The sequence below is a fragment of the Macaca fascicularis genome, chromosome 4 (genome assembly GCF_037993035.2).
Source record: "Macaca fascicularis isolate 582-1 chromosome 4, T2T-MFA8v1.1".
NCBI classification, from domain to species: domain Eukaryota; kingdom Metazoa; phylum Chordata; class Mammalia; order Primates; family Cercopithecidae; genus Macaca; species Macaca fascicularis.
The window spans coordinates 3,303,947-3,318,344 of NC_088378.1; the positions used below are offsets into that span (position 1 = coordinate 3,303,947).

The 14,398-nt window shown below is 49.1% G+C and overlaps 1 long non-coding RNA gene across 1 annotated transcript; it reads left to right on the forward strand.

Annotated features, from left to right (window-relative positions):
• The first annotated feature begins 999 nt into the window (after positions 1–999).
• LOC102135794 (uncharacterized) lies at positions 1,000–14,011 on the forward strand. Its single transcript, XR_006697841.2, has 3 exons — positions 1,000–1,176; positions 1,292–1,499; positions 12,602–14,011. It is a non-coding gene; the product is annotated as an uncharacterized lncRNA (long non-coding RNA).
• The last annotated feature ends 387 nt before the right edge of the window (positions 14,012–14,398 follow it).

Genomic DNA, 14,398 nt, shown 5'->3' on the forward strand with positions numbered 1-14,398 from the left:
GACACTCGGGGTCGTGGCTGCATGGAGACAGGGGTGGCTCTCGTCCTGGACCAGGCACCGGGCACCTGATGACTAGGGGTGCTGGGCAGACTGCAGCCCACTGGGGCTCTGCACTGGGGCTGACGGTGAAAGCTCAACTTTAGCCTTATGAGTCCCAGGCTGAAGCTTGGGAAGGAAGCTCAGTCTGAGCGGGCTCTGTCCCCATCGCCTGGCTTGCAGCATGTGCCCGTGGCAGCAGGTGCAGTGTCGGGAATGCTGCAGGATGGAAAGGTCTCCGCTGCCATCCCCTCCAGTGGCCCGGCTTGGGAGAGGGTGCCCCGGCCATGCTCAGAGCCACCCTGGGTCTCTGCTGCAGCCCCCACTGCCCCAGCAGCTCACTCAGCCCAGGCCAGGCAGCACCCTGGCCCTGCAACCCCACAGTCGGCCCGTGGGCCGTGCCCCTTGCACTCTGCCAGCCTCTCTGAATGGGGGTCAGGAAGCAGCCACATCACACAAAGGCCGCTAGTCCTCTGGCCATGCGGGCAGCAGAACTGGGTGTGCTGGGCTGGGCCGCAGTGTCAGATCCCAGCCCAGCAGGCAGAGGGCAAGGCCCAGGCAGGTGCTGGCACCAGACCAGGAGCAGGGCACCCTTGGAACAGGGTCGGTGCTATCCATTCCCTGGAGTCAGGGTGCACGTGGCAGTCAGGAGTGGGCAGACTCCCCACCTGCTTCCCGGGAGACCGTGGCCTAATTCTTATTTCCAGCCACCTCGCTTCCTGCTTGGCACACCTGGGACCAGCTCCACTTCCACTCAAGGGAGGTTTCCTGCTCAGCTTCAGTAGAGGGATTCCGGAGAACTCTATATGATGCCGTGAGAGGGAAGGAAGGCGCGGGCTGTGGAGTCAGTCTGGGTTCCGCCCTGATCTCATGCGAGGAGGAGCTGAGTTTGCCTTGGGCCATCTGGTTTCTCAGATTCTTAGTGGTTTAATCTCAAAAGAGTTGCATAGCAGTGTTTGCCTCACTCAGTGTGAAGCTGCAAGGGAGCGCACACCTGCCCCAGGCCGTGTCTGGAGCACTGTGGGTGCTGACAGCTATCACCCTCCATTTCCTCTCTTTTGCTGAACAGAAAGTAGCTTCACCTGGAGACCATGGCATCCACTTGATGAGTCCACATTGCTGTCATCTTTTGTTGGAAATGTAAGTGATCTCCACACATTTGTATTTTTTAGGCATTGCAAAAGCTTTAAAAGGTCATTTCCTCAGGGGGAATATCCTGGTGAAGGTTTTTTTCTTCCTTTTTGTCATCAATAAGCTCTTCTAGAAATGCCTGTTCTTTGGCTGGAAAAGGTTAAGATTCAGGTCATTCTACAAAACCCACCAAGCAGCCGTGTGAAATATGACACAGATCTTCAAACCACAGACCTTACTGAAGGGGCTAAGGAGTAGAAGGCTGAAAGAAAGACTGTTCGTTCACTTTCAAGCACGAATCTTCCACTGCTGTGAGACGCCGATGCCCGAATGTAAGTGATGACCGGCACACATGACCGCCACTGGCTTCTATTCTCTGGAGCCAACAAAGGCCCATTCCGGGTGTTGCCCTATTCCAGGGCTCCAGCCAGCGGGGCAGCTCCCAGTGACACCTGTTTTCCTGCGATTCTAACAGCACATTCAGTGCAAGGCACTTTATTGTGAGTGGAATCTTTCAGGCAAGGATAATGTGTTTCCAGAGTGTCTTAGGGACTAGAAATGGAGTTAAGGAATATGAGTAATATCCATGAGAAAGACTGAGGAGAGAAAAGCAAACAAAAACACACAAGAAAGCAGACACCAAGCCAGGTGGGGGTGCAGGCCTCTCTAGCTGGGGAAGGAGCTCGCTTTGTACATGGGGCTTGGCAGAGATAGGGTGGTCTCAGGGTCGCAGGGGCTCTTGAGTAGCTGGAGCTGGACAAACAGAGGGAGCACAGGTCAGCGGCAGAGGTCAGTGGGGGAGGTCAGTGGCAGAGGTCAGTGGGGGAGATCAGCAGCAGAGGTCAGCGGCAGAGGTCAGCAGTGGAAGTCAGCAGCAGAGGTCAGTGGGGGAGGTTAGTGGTGGAGGTCAGTGGGGGAGGTCAGCAGCAGAGGTCAGTGGGGGAGGTCAGCAGCAGAAGTCAGCAGCAGAGGTCAGTGGCGGAGGTCAGAGGAGGAGGTCAGTGGGGGAGGTCAGCGGCAGAGGTCAGCGGCAGAGGTCAGTGCTGGAAGTCAGCGGCAGAGGTCTGTGGCGGAGGTCAGAGGAGGAGGTCAGCGGCAGAGGTCAGTGGGGAGGGTCAGCAGAGGAGGTCAGCAGTGGAGGTCAGCGGCATAGGTCAGCAGTGGAGGTCAGCGGCATAGGTCAGTAGTGGAGGTCAGAGGCAGAGGTCAGTGGGGAAGGTCAGCAGGGGAGATCAGTGGTGGAGGTCAGTGGCAGAGGTCAATGGCAGAGATCAGAGGGGGAGGTCAGTGGCAGAGGTCAGTGGGGAGGGTCAGCAGAGGAAGTCAGCGGTGGAGGTCAGTGGCATAGGTCAGTAGTGGAGGTCAGAGGGGGAGGTCAGAGGCAAAGGTCAGTGGGGAAGGTCAGCAGGGGTCAACAGTGGAGGTCAGCGGCAGAGGTCAATGGCAGAGATCAGAGGGGGAGGTCAGCGGCAGAGGTCAGCAGGGGAGGTCAGCGGCGGAGGTCAGCAGGGGAGGTCAGCGGCAGAGGTCAGCAGGGGAGGTCAGCAGCGGAGGTCAGCAGGGGAGGTCAGCGGCGGAGGTCAGCGGGGAAGGTCAGTGGGGGAAGCCCTGGGGTTTTCAAAGTGCTTTGCAATGACCCCTTCGGAACTGGAGACAGAGGAAGGAAGTGGTGGCCAAGGATGGGCTGGGGATCACGCCCGTTCCATCCTTCTTTTGACCCTCCTCGTTCTGTTGCAGCCCTGGGAAAGTCGTGGAAGCTCTCTGGGCTCCACTTTCCACATCTGTGAAATGGGGACACATACTATTTGCCAGTTTGGTAAGGGTGTGTATCTGACAGAGGACCCTGGAGATGTCCTGGGACAAGGGTGTCACTTCCTCGCCCCAAACCGGGAGGATCTTGGTCTTGCCCGTTCTGTGGGGTCCAGGGGTGGCAGGTATCCAGGTGAGGATTTGTAGGTCAGCACCCACAGCATCACACTGAAGGGGGCTTGGCTGTTGCTGAGTCTGAGCAGGGGGATTTTCTGAGTTTTATTCGTGCAGTGGCCCCTTGTGCCCTGCTGAGGAGTCAGGTGTCCCATCCCAACATCTAAAGGACATTTACAAGCTGAGGCCCCAGGAGAGGCGCCTGCAGTCTGAGTGCTGGGGCTCAACCCAGACCACAGCGAGGTCTCAGGCACCCTGGTCACGCCCTTGGCATTGACTCTGTGCAGTCATGTGGGACCCAGAGCCGCAGCTGTGCCGCAGAGCGGAGGCAGGAGAGGAGGCAGCCTTCACATTCTATGGTGGACTGGGGAGTGCCTTTGAAAATGCTGTCATTAAACCCAATCACCAAGGGGCATTTTGAGTTCAGGGCACCCTCCCGGGGCACGGAGAGGTCTGGTTCTGTTGTGGCTGATGGGAATGGCTGAGTCTGGACTTAAATAGCCCTTTACCCCCCGGGGTAATGGCACGTTACTGTCAGGAAGTTGCACAATGTAAAATCTCAGTCCAAGTACACAGTTGAGTTCAAAAAGATTGAAAACAGAAGGCTGAATGCCAGCCTCTCGGGGATGAATTTAGGACATGTTTTAGAATAAAATGTTTGGGCAGAAAACCCACACTTGTCCAAACACTGAGAGACGGGGCGGGGAATCCACTGAGGGAATTCAGGGACAGGAGGGTCCAAGGACTTCAGGGTACTTTGTGAATCAATACTTCGCACTCCTTTTGAAAAAATGTCCTATTTTACGGCAAGAGGATCCAACACTGGTGCTGGATTTGGGTCAAAGGCTCTGGGAGGTCTCTTGTGCTTACACATACATTTCCAGCTCAGTTCTCCGTAAAACTGAAGTTTCCACCAAAGAAAATGTCCCGTAAACCACCAATGCCTATGGATGGTTTTCACACTGGAGCTCACTAACCAGCTGACCTCTTAAGAGAGGGCTGGTACAACAGGTGACACAGGAAACTCAGGTGAGGGTGTGGAGAGACAGGAACTCAGGTGAGAGGTGGAGAGACAGGAACTCAGGTGAGAGGTGGAGAGACAGGAACTCAGGTGAGAGGTGGAGAGACAGGAACTCAGGTGAGAGGTGGAGAGACAGGAACTCAGGTGAGAGGTGGAGAGACAGGAACTCAGGTGAGAGGTGGAGAGACAGGAACTCAGGTGAGAGGTGGAGAGACAGGAACTCAGGTGAGAGGTGGAAACAGACAGGAACTCAGGTGAGATGTGGAGAGACAGGAACTCAGGTGAGAGGTGGAAACAGACAGGAACTCAGGTGAGAGGTGGAGAGACAGGAACTCAGGTGAGATGTGGAGAGACAGGAACTCAGGTGAGAGGTGGAGAGACAGGAACTCAGGTGAGAGGTGGAGAGACAGGAACTCAGGTGAGAGGTGGAGAGACAGGAACTCAGGTGAGAGGTGGAGAGACAGGAACTCAGGTGAGAGGTGGAAACAGACAGGAACTCAGGTGAGAGGTGGAGAGACAGGAACTCAGGTGAGAGGTGGAGAGACAGGAACTCAGGTGAGAGGTGGAAACAGACAGGAACTCAGGTGAGAGGTGGAGAGACAGGAACTCAGGTGAGATGTGGAAACAGACAGGAACTCAGGTGAGAGGTGGAGAGACAGGAACTCAGGTGAGAGGTGGAAACAGACAGGAACTCAGGTGAGAGGTGGAGAGACAGGAACTCAGGTGAGAGGTGGAGAGACAGGAACTCAGGTGAGATGTGGAGAGACAGGAACTCAGGTGAGATGTGGAGAGACAGGAACTCAGGTGAGATGTGGAGAGACAGGAACTCAGGTGAGATGTGGAGAGACAGGAACTCAGGTGAGAGGTGGAGAGACAGGAACTCAGGTGAGAGGTGGAAACAGACAGGAACTCAGGTGAGAGGTGGAAACAGACAGGAACTCAGGTGAGAGGTGGAGAGACAGGAACTCAGGTGAGAGGTGGAGAGACAGGAACTCAGGTGAGAGGTGGAAACAGACAGGAACTCAGGTGAGAGGTGGAGAGACAGGAACTCAGGTGAGAGGTGGAGAGACAGGAACTCAGGTGAGAGGTGGAGAGACAGGAACTCAGGTGAGAGGTGGAGAGACAGGAACTCAGGTGAGAGGTGGAGAGACAGGAACTCAGGTGAGAGGTGGAGAGACAGGAACTCAGGTGAGAGGTGGAAACAGACAGGAACTCAGGTGAGAGGTGGAGAGACAGGAACTCAGGTGAGAGGTGGAGAGACAGGAAGTCAGGTGAGAGGTGGAAACAGACAGGAACTCAGGTGAGAGGTGGAAACAGACAGGAACTCAGGTGAGAGGTGGAAACAGACAGGAACTCAGGTGAGAGGTGGAAACAGACAGGAACTCAGGTGAGAGGTGGAGAGACAGGAACTCAGGTGAGAGGTGGAGAGACAGGAACTCAGGTGAGAGGTGGAAACAGACAGGAACTCAGGTGAGAGGTGGAGAGACAGGAACTCAGGTGAGAGGTGGAGAGACAGGAACTCAGGTGAGAGGTGGAGAGACAGGAACTCAGGTGAGAGGTGGAAACAGACAGGAACTCAGGTGAGATATGGAGAGACAGGAACTCAGGTGAGATATGGAGAGACAGGAACTCAGGTGAGAGGTGGAAACAGACAGGAACTCAGGTGAGAGGTGGACAGACAGGAACTCAGGTGAGATGTGGAGAGACAGGAACTCAGGTGAGAGGTGGAGAGACAGGAACTCAGGTGAGATGTGGAGAGACAGGAACTCAGGTGAGAGGTGGAGAGACAGGAACTCAGGTGAGATGTGGAGAGACAGGAACTCAGGTGAGATGTGGAGAGACAGGAACTCAGGTGAGAGGTGGAGAGACAGGAACTCAGGTGAGATGTGGAGAGACAGGAACTCAGGTGAGAGGTGGAGAGACAGGAACTCAGGTGAGATGTGGAGAGACAGGAACTCAGGTGAAAGGTGGAGAGACAGGAACTCAGGTGAGAGATGGAAACAGACAGGAACTCAGGTGAGATGTGGAGAGACAGGAACTCAGGTGAGATGTGGAGAGACAGGAACTCAGGTGAGAAAAGGAGAGACGGGAACTCAGGTGAGATATGGAGAGACAGAAACTCAGGTGAGAGGTGTTGGAGATCGTTCCCTACAGTGGCTAAGGGAATAAAGACAAGTTAATGCATGTAAATTGTTAAGATGTGGAAATGATAAAACTTGACCACCGAGCGGGTTGGATGGTGAAGGAGAAGGTGAGTTAGGGGTGTCCTCTGCTTCTAGCAACAAAACGGTTTAGGACAAGAAACCTGGCACAGGCGGGAGCTACCTTGGGGTCATGGTCGATGATGGGTTCAGTTTTGACCTGGTGGGATTTGCAGCATCATGGGCTGCTTGAGAGGATGGTTGGGTAGCAAGTGTGTGTGTGTGAGGCTGAAGCTCCTTGCAGGGATGGGGCCGAGTGTTACTGACTTGAGACTCAGCAGTACTTAGAAAGAAGTTCAAGAGGGGCAAGAGCAGACCAGGCAGGGAGGAAGCAGGAGGCAGGGATAGAAGTTAGCCCTGGACCAACTCGCAGAGTGAGGCACAGGAAGAGGTGGGTGCTCTTGGAGGAGGTTGGGATACAGTGGGGACAGTGGGCCAGCGAGTTCAGGGGGACAGCAAGCCACAGAGCGGGAGGTGAGAGGAGTCCCCCTGCTGACACGGCAGCCCCAGAGCTGCCTGCAGAGCTGTGACATCCAGGCCGCCATGACCGACTTCATCTGGCTGCAGCGAGTCCGCTGGTGTGTTCCGTGATCTGAGCCTGTGTCCCTAGAGGACTCATTGAATTAGTTTAGAAAGTGTGATGAAGAAAAGCTGTGAATGCAAATCATCCATTGATTAAATATAGTTCATTGGGTAACAGAGCCCGTGGGGTGAAGAGGGGTCAAATAACCAAGTGCCCCCTGGGAGAGGTGGCAATCTTGGGCACAGAGGGCCGGGCTTGGTGCAGGTGCCAGCTCTGCTTCTGGCTGCTGCGCAAGGAGCAGTGTTAGTCAGCATGGGCACAAGGCACAGCAGCCAACTCCAACTAGCTCAAGAAGGGAAGACTTTAGTGGCTCGTGCAGCTGCATGCCAAGAGGAGGACCGTGGTTGCAGGCACATTGTGTCCGTGTGTTAGGGGTGGAAAGTGTCCGAGTTACTGGCAGCGAATCCGCACGGGTGTGCAGCAACCTCAATTCTTGCCTCCTTAGAAGAAATAATTCGAAGGAGGGCCATGAGGCAGAAAAAGACGGAGGCAAGTTTCAGAGCAGGAGTGGAAGTTTATTACAAAGCCTTGGCGCAGGAAAGAAAGGAAAGTACACTTGGAAGAGATCCAAGCGGGTACCGTGAAGGTCAAGGGTAGTGTTTAACCTTGATCCCTAGGACTTTATAGGCTGGTCCACCTCTGGCGTTCTGTGCCCCCTTTCCCGTGAGTCTTCCCTGAGGGTGGGCTGCCCGCCTGCGCAGAGCCCTCCTCACACTAGGGAAGTGAGCGTGCACAGTGGGCTAGGAAGTGGGACGCAGGCCCATCCGAGGCCTTCTGCCCTTTTCCGGTGAGTGTCCTGGGAAGGTCAGACTCCACTGTGTTGTCGCTTTGTGCACACCCAGGTTCACTTGCCCACTACCGGCGATTTTATTGGAAGCCCTTTTTATCTGTTTGGGAAGTTGCTTCTTCCCGGTGCCTGCATTCAATTGACACTTTAGTGTGACAGCTGCGGACCATCAGGAGATTGTCTCTCCCTAGCTTCAGCTGCCTTTTATTTATTTATTTACTGATTTTTGAGACGGAGTCTCGCTCTGTCCCCCAGGCTGGAGTGCAGTGGCCAGATCTCAGCTCACTGCAAGCTCTGCCTCCCGGGTTCCCGCCATTCTCCTGCCTCAGCCTCCAGAGTAGCTGGGACCACAGGCGCCCTCCACCACGCCCGGCTAATTTTTTGTATATGTAGTAGAGATGAGGTTTCACCGTGTTAGCCAGGATGGTCTCGATCTCCTGACCTCGTGATTCGCTCGCCTTGGCCTCCCAGAGTGCTGGGATTACAGGCGTGAGCCACCGTGCCCGGCCAGTAATGGTGAACCATCACCCTACGGTGGCCTGACATTCCTGGTAGGTGGGGGAGATCCCTTCCTGCCTTGCTCATGTCTGATCCCTGTAACACGTGGGCTCAGGCAAGATCACAGGGTCTGTCTCTCGCCCTCTTCTTGCTTCTCCTCTGACTTTGCTCTCAGCAGTCTTGTTCCGCGGCTGGGGAGAGACCACCACCCAGGGCACCACCTTTCAGGACCCCGAGCTCCTCACACCAGAAAGAAGAGAAAACTCTCTCCGAATGAGTCTAACTTGGGTCTTGCTTGTGATATCCCCAGTGGAGGAAGTGGAGCCCCAAACCTATGTGGTGACGGCCCCGAATAGCACTGTAGGGCCTCGGCAAAAGGAATGACGAACACGCACACTTTAGACGCTGAGTCTAACGTCCCTCAATCTCAATTCCCCAGTCTGCAAAACACACAGGGTATCTAATAGTATCAGACTGAGTGTGTATTAATTGAGATGCTGCATGCACAGTTCTCTCCTGGTGACCTGCACAAAATAGGCCTTCAACAAATAACAGATTTTTAAAAAGACTATTTTTTATTTTTATTTTTGACATGGAGTCTTGCTCTGTCACCCAGGTTGGAGTGCAGCGGCAAGATCTCGGCTCACTGCAACCTCTACTTCCCAGGTTCAAGCAATTATCCCGCCTCAGCCTCCTGGGTAGCTGAGACTACAGGCGCCCACCACCACACCTGGCTATTTTTTTGTATTTTTAGTGGAGACGAGGTTTTACCATGTTGGCCAGGCTTGTCTCGAACTCCTGACCTCAGGTCATCCACCCGCCTCATCCTCCCAAAGTGCTGGGATCACAGGTGTGAGCCACTGTGCCTGGCCAAGACTTTTTTTTTTTTTTTTTTTAAAGGAACAGTTTTAGGTTCGCAGCAAAATTGAGCAGAAGGTACAAATAATTCCGGTCTACCTCCTGCCCTCACGCAGGCACAGCCTCCCGGGCTATCCACATCCCCGACCAGAGGGGTACGTTTGTTCCAGTCAATGAGTCTACATTGACACGTCATTTTCACCCAAAGTCCCTAGTTTACATTAGGGCTCATTCTTGGTGTTGTACATTATATGGGTTTGGATGAGCAGATAATGGCAGGTATCTATCTTTTTAGTTTTATACAGGGTATTTTCACCGCCCTAAAAATTGTCTGTGCTTTGCCGATTCATTCCTTCCCCTGAAAGCCCTGGCAACCACTTTTGACTGTCTTCATAGTTTTGCCTTTTCCAGAATGTCATACAGTTGGAATCATGCAGTTTGTAATCTTTTGGGATTGGCTTATTTCCCGTAGGAATATGCATGTAATTTTCCTTCATGTCTCTTTATGAACTGATAGCTCATTTCTTTTTAGTGCTGAAAAATATTTTACCATCTGGATGTATTCCAGTTTGTTTATTCACCCATTGAAGGATGTCTTGGTTGCTTCTAATTTTAGGCAATTATGTAGAAAGCCAGTATAAACATCCCTGCGCAGGTTTTTGTGTGGACATCAATTTTCAACTTCTTTGGGTAAATACGAAGGAGTGGGACTGCTGAATTGCATGGGAACAGTATGTTTCCTTCTGTAAGAAACTTGCTAGAGTGCAATGAAGGAATTCCTTTCACTCTACATCCTTGTGTTGTCAGCGCTTTGGGCTTGGGCTGCTTTAGTACGTGTGTAAAGTGTGTCACTGTTGAGATTTGCATTTTCCTGATGACATGTGATGTTGAACATCTTTTCATTTGCTTATTAGCCATCCGTATATCTCCTCTAGTGAGGTACTTATTAAGGTCTTTGGCCCATTTTTTAATCGAGGTGTTTATTTTCTTATTGTTGAGTTTTAAAAGTTTCTGTATATTTTGAATAACAGTTCTTTATTAAATATGTCTCTGCCAATATTTTTTCTCAGCTTGTGGCTTATTGTTTCATTTTCTTCACAGTGTCTTTTGCAGACCAGAAGTTTTAAAATCATGTCCAGTTTATCAATTATTTCTTTCATAAATCATGGATTTGTTGTATCTAAAAGTCTGCCAAACCCAAGGTCATCTAGGTTTTCTGTTACCTTCTAGGAATTTTGTAGTTTTTTGCATTTTACAGTTATGTCTATGATCCACTTTGAGTTAATGTTTGTGAATGGTGGGAGATCTTTGTCTAGATTCATTCATTTATAGGATGTTCAGTTGTTCCAGCATTGTTTATTGAAAAGATTAGCTTTGCTTCATTTTATTGCCTTTGTTCTTTTGTCAAAGACCAGTTGGCTATATTTATGTGGATATATTTTCAGACTCTATTCTGTTCCATTGATCTATTTGTCTCTCTCTGTAATACATACATACATACATATATATATATATATATATATATATATATTTTTTTTTTTCCCATACCACAGTGTTTTTAGAGTAAGATGTAGCTTTAAAGTAAGTCTTGAAGTCAGGTAGTGTCCGTCCTCCAAGTTTGTTCTTCTCCTTGAATATTATGTTGGCTAGTCTGGGTCTTTTGCCCCTTTTTATAACCTTTAGAATCAGTTCATCAATATCCCCAAAATAACTTGCTGGGATTTTGACTGGGGTTGAATTAAATCTACAGATTAAGTTGGGAAGAATCTTGATAGCTTGACAATATTGAGCCTTTCTATTCAGGGACATGAAATATTTTCCTTCTTATTTAGTTTTTCTTTGATTCCTTTCATCAAAGTTTTGCAGTTTTCCTCATAAAGATCTTTTGCATATTTTGTTAGATTTATTCTTAAGGTATTTCTTTTTTTTCAAGTGCTCTAATATCAATGGCATTGTGTTTTAAATTTCAGATCCCACTTGTTCATTGCTGTTACATAGGAAAATGATTGACTTTTGCATATTAATCTTGTAGTCTGCCACCTTGCTATTAATGTAATCACTTACTAGTTTCAGATGTTTTTTCTCTGGTCAGTTCTCTCAGATTTTCTACATAGACAATTACATCGTCTGGAAACAAAGACAACTTTATTTATTTCTTCCCATCTATATACTTTATATTTTATTTCCTTGTTTATTGCATTAGCTGGAACTTTTAGTATGACATTGCAAAGGAGTCTGGAGAGGCGACCCCCGTGCCTCATTCCTGGTCTTAGTGGGAAAAGGTTTGAGTTTCTCTCCAGCAAGTGTGATGTTAGCTGTAGGGTTTGTGTAGATATCCTTTATCAAGTTGGGGGAAGTTCTCATCTATCTCAGTTATCATTTTTCAGAGCTGAATAAAAGGTATTACATCGAGTTCCTGTTCAAAGCTGGTTAAGGCACCATCTCTGTGAGGTTTCCGTGCATTGCACAGTCCAGAGCCTATGGTTATGGCCCTTCGGTTTCAGATGAAGAACAAAACCAGAGAGAGGCCCCAGAGCCGCCCTGGAGTGTGGGGTGGAAAACACCAAGAGGCCTGTCTTTCCAGACCTTCTTTGAAGAGCTTCATCTTTAGGTACCAATGCAGTGGGGGTGGGTGTCAGAGGAAGGATGACTAAATTGGGGAACCCTCATGGCAGGGACAGCGTGGGAGTGGGGATAACGCTCCTGTGCTGGCCTTCTGCATCTGGTTTAATTCTGTCCCGAGAGACATCCGTTCTGTGAGGTCCTGCCGTGTCTCCGGAGCCTCCGAGCTATGGATGAGTGAATGAACTTCACCACCTAATTTATGAGAAACACTTTGTGAGTGTTTTCCATTTCTTTTCTTCTTTAAAAAGGACAGCAAGAAAGAGACAAAAAAGGGAAGAGGACCTGTTTCTGTCTCCTTATCTCCCTCCCACAGCCTCTTCCGCATCCTGCTGCTGTCCCTTCCCCAGTATTCCAGTGGCCCTTGGGGTCTGGCTTGCTGGTGCCACAGCTGGGAATGATGCAGATATTTTGGAATGTCTAGGCCTCAGCATCACATCCCAACTCTATTTCAACATTTTCAGTGTTGATTTATAGTCAATCCTATTTAAAGAATATGTTCTAGAAATTACTTTAAAAGATTATCTAAACACAAAAATTTAGCCACCCTAGCAAGGACCTGTCCTCAGCTGAACTCTTGTGTCAGCCTTAAATTATATTTGATAATAATAATATCAAAACTGGGTCAATGACACTGTCTTGTTACAATTGGAAAGGTGTCGTTCTCTCAAATTGTCATTTCCAAAGCAGGATTTATTTTCTTCTCTTGATCCCAAGGTAAATTCTAACTGAGTGAACAGCTGAGAAGCCTGGATTCCTTTGTTAGTATTTTCAGATGAGGGCTTCTCATTGTCAGCCAGGAGTGCTGGATTCATGAAACCGGCCCAGGGCTGCTTTGGGCTTTTCACTAATATATTTGCAAATGAGAAGAGAATTGGCAAGTGAAGATCCAATTTGCTCTGCCAATCACCCCCCACTTTCTCTTTGTATCTCCTATCAAGACCGACAGATTTTAAATGGCTGAGCAACCTTCTGCGCTGGCTCGGGAACCTACAGTGTCGGCTCGGGCCAGGTCCTTTCAAATGGGTTGGAAGAGCAACGTCAAACAGCACCTCACGTCAGAGGGCTCTTGGCATCGCGACCCAGGGGCTGGATTTCCATGTTATCTCGCAGACTTGGACAGCTCCTGAGCAGTGGCATGGAATGAGAATGTGGTCTTAGGGCCCTAATTCTCCGTCAGGGCACTCCTACCTGGAGACCAGCTGAACACAGAGCAAAGTACAATTTACCAAGAGACAGAAAATTGGATGCTGGTGAGCATTTCCATCTGAAGCAGAGCTGGGCTGCATTGACCAGCATGTGGCAGAGGGCGGGAAAGGGCAGCTCTGCCATGACATGAACCCACCAAATGGCCCAAAGTCCCGAGTCTCCTTTGTAGGACCACAGGCAATTCATGCAGCTGCTCTCTCTGTTTTCCCACCTGTGAACCAGAGGACTGTGATGATGCCCCGTTTGCCGAAAATCAAACAAGGTCACGAACCTGAAAACACTTTGCAGGAGTCACACTCTCTATGCAAAGTATATGTACATTAAAGGTAAAACCATATGATGAAATATTTTTCTATTGTGCTGTTGCTGAAGATTGGTAAAACCAAAGACAAGGCACCCTTAAGTTGTCAGAATAGTTAAGAAAAAGAACTGAGGTGAAAAATTGGCCCTATCAGATATCAAAACACAGTGAGAAGTGATTGGAATCAGTGTGATATAGGTGCAAAAAATCATTTTCATTGTTTAACATCAAGAGTCCAGACTCATTCAAATTAGTAAGGGGAATTATGGGTTATTTAATAAATGCTATCAGGACAATCATTTATGTGTTTGGGAAGAAGAGATCCCAATTCACGGTATTGACAAAAATAATTTTCAGAGAACCGAATGTTATATCAAAAATTCAAAAACTTACACATGAAAATATGTTTCAGTTTTCAGAGGTGGGAACGGGTCTTCTTAAGATCCAAAAAGACAAAGAAATAAAAGATTGATAAATTTGACCTCCTAAAGTTTTTGATGTTTAAAATTTTTAAAATAACTTTTATTGGAGTGTCATATACAAGCAGAAAAGAAGACAAATCTGTGACTTCCTTTGACTGGCAGAATGGTGCATAAGTGATGCTAGGTGATTTCACAGCTAGGGCTTGGGATAGCTGCAGTTTCTGCTACCCAAGGCTTGGGATCCTCCCTCTTAAAAGCAAACTGTGAGAAACTCAAGTCTTATGAGGGTAACTGAGGCACTGAGTTCCCAGCCAGTATTCGGCTTCCTGTATGTGAGCACGCCATCTTGAACTTTCCAGCATGGTCAGTCCCGAGGATTGCAGCCTAGTGCAGTGGAGCCAACTCTCAGAACATAAGGTGGAATCTTATTGTTTTATTGTTTTAAGCCACTTATTGTTTTAAGCCACTAAGTTTGTTATGCAGTAACAGATAACAGAAATACTTCTTTCTTCACGGCTGTGCAGAATCACTTTTAGCATAAACCAAGCATTGCAAGGAGAGTCTTGTTCAGGGCTCTCCTGTTCCATTGCTCCAGTCCACCAATACCACAGAATTTACTTGGATCTCTTTACCTCAGGAACATGTTGAAGTTCTCTATGTAGAGTTCTTGCACATTTTATTTGATTTATTCCTTTTGTATTTCCTGAATATGCCATTATGTCATCTGCCAAAACTAGAGGTTTTTTTTTTTTTTTTTTTTTTTTCTTTCTAATCCTTATGGTTGCCTTTTTTGTTTTGTTTTGTTT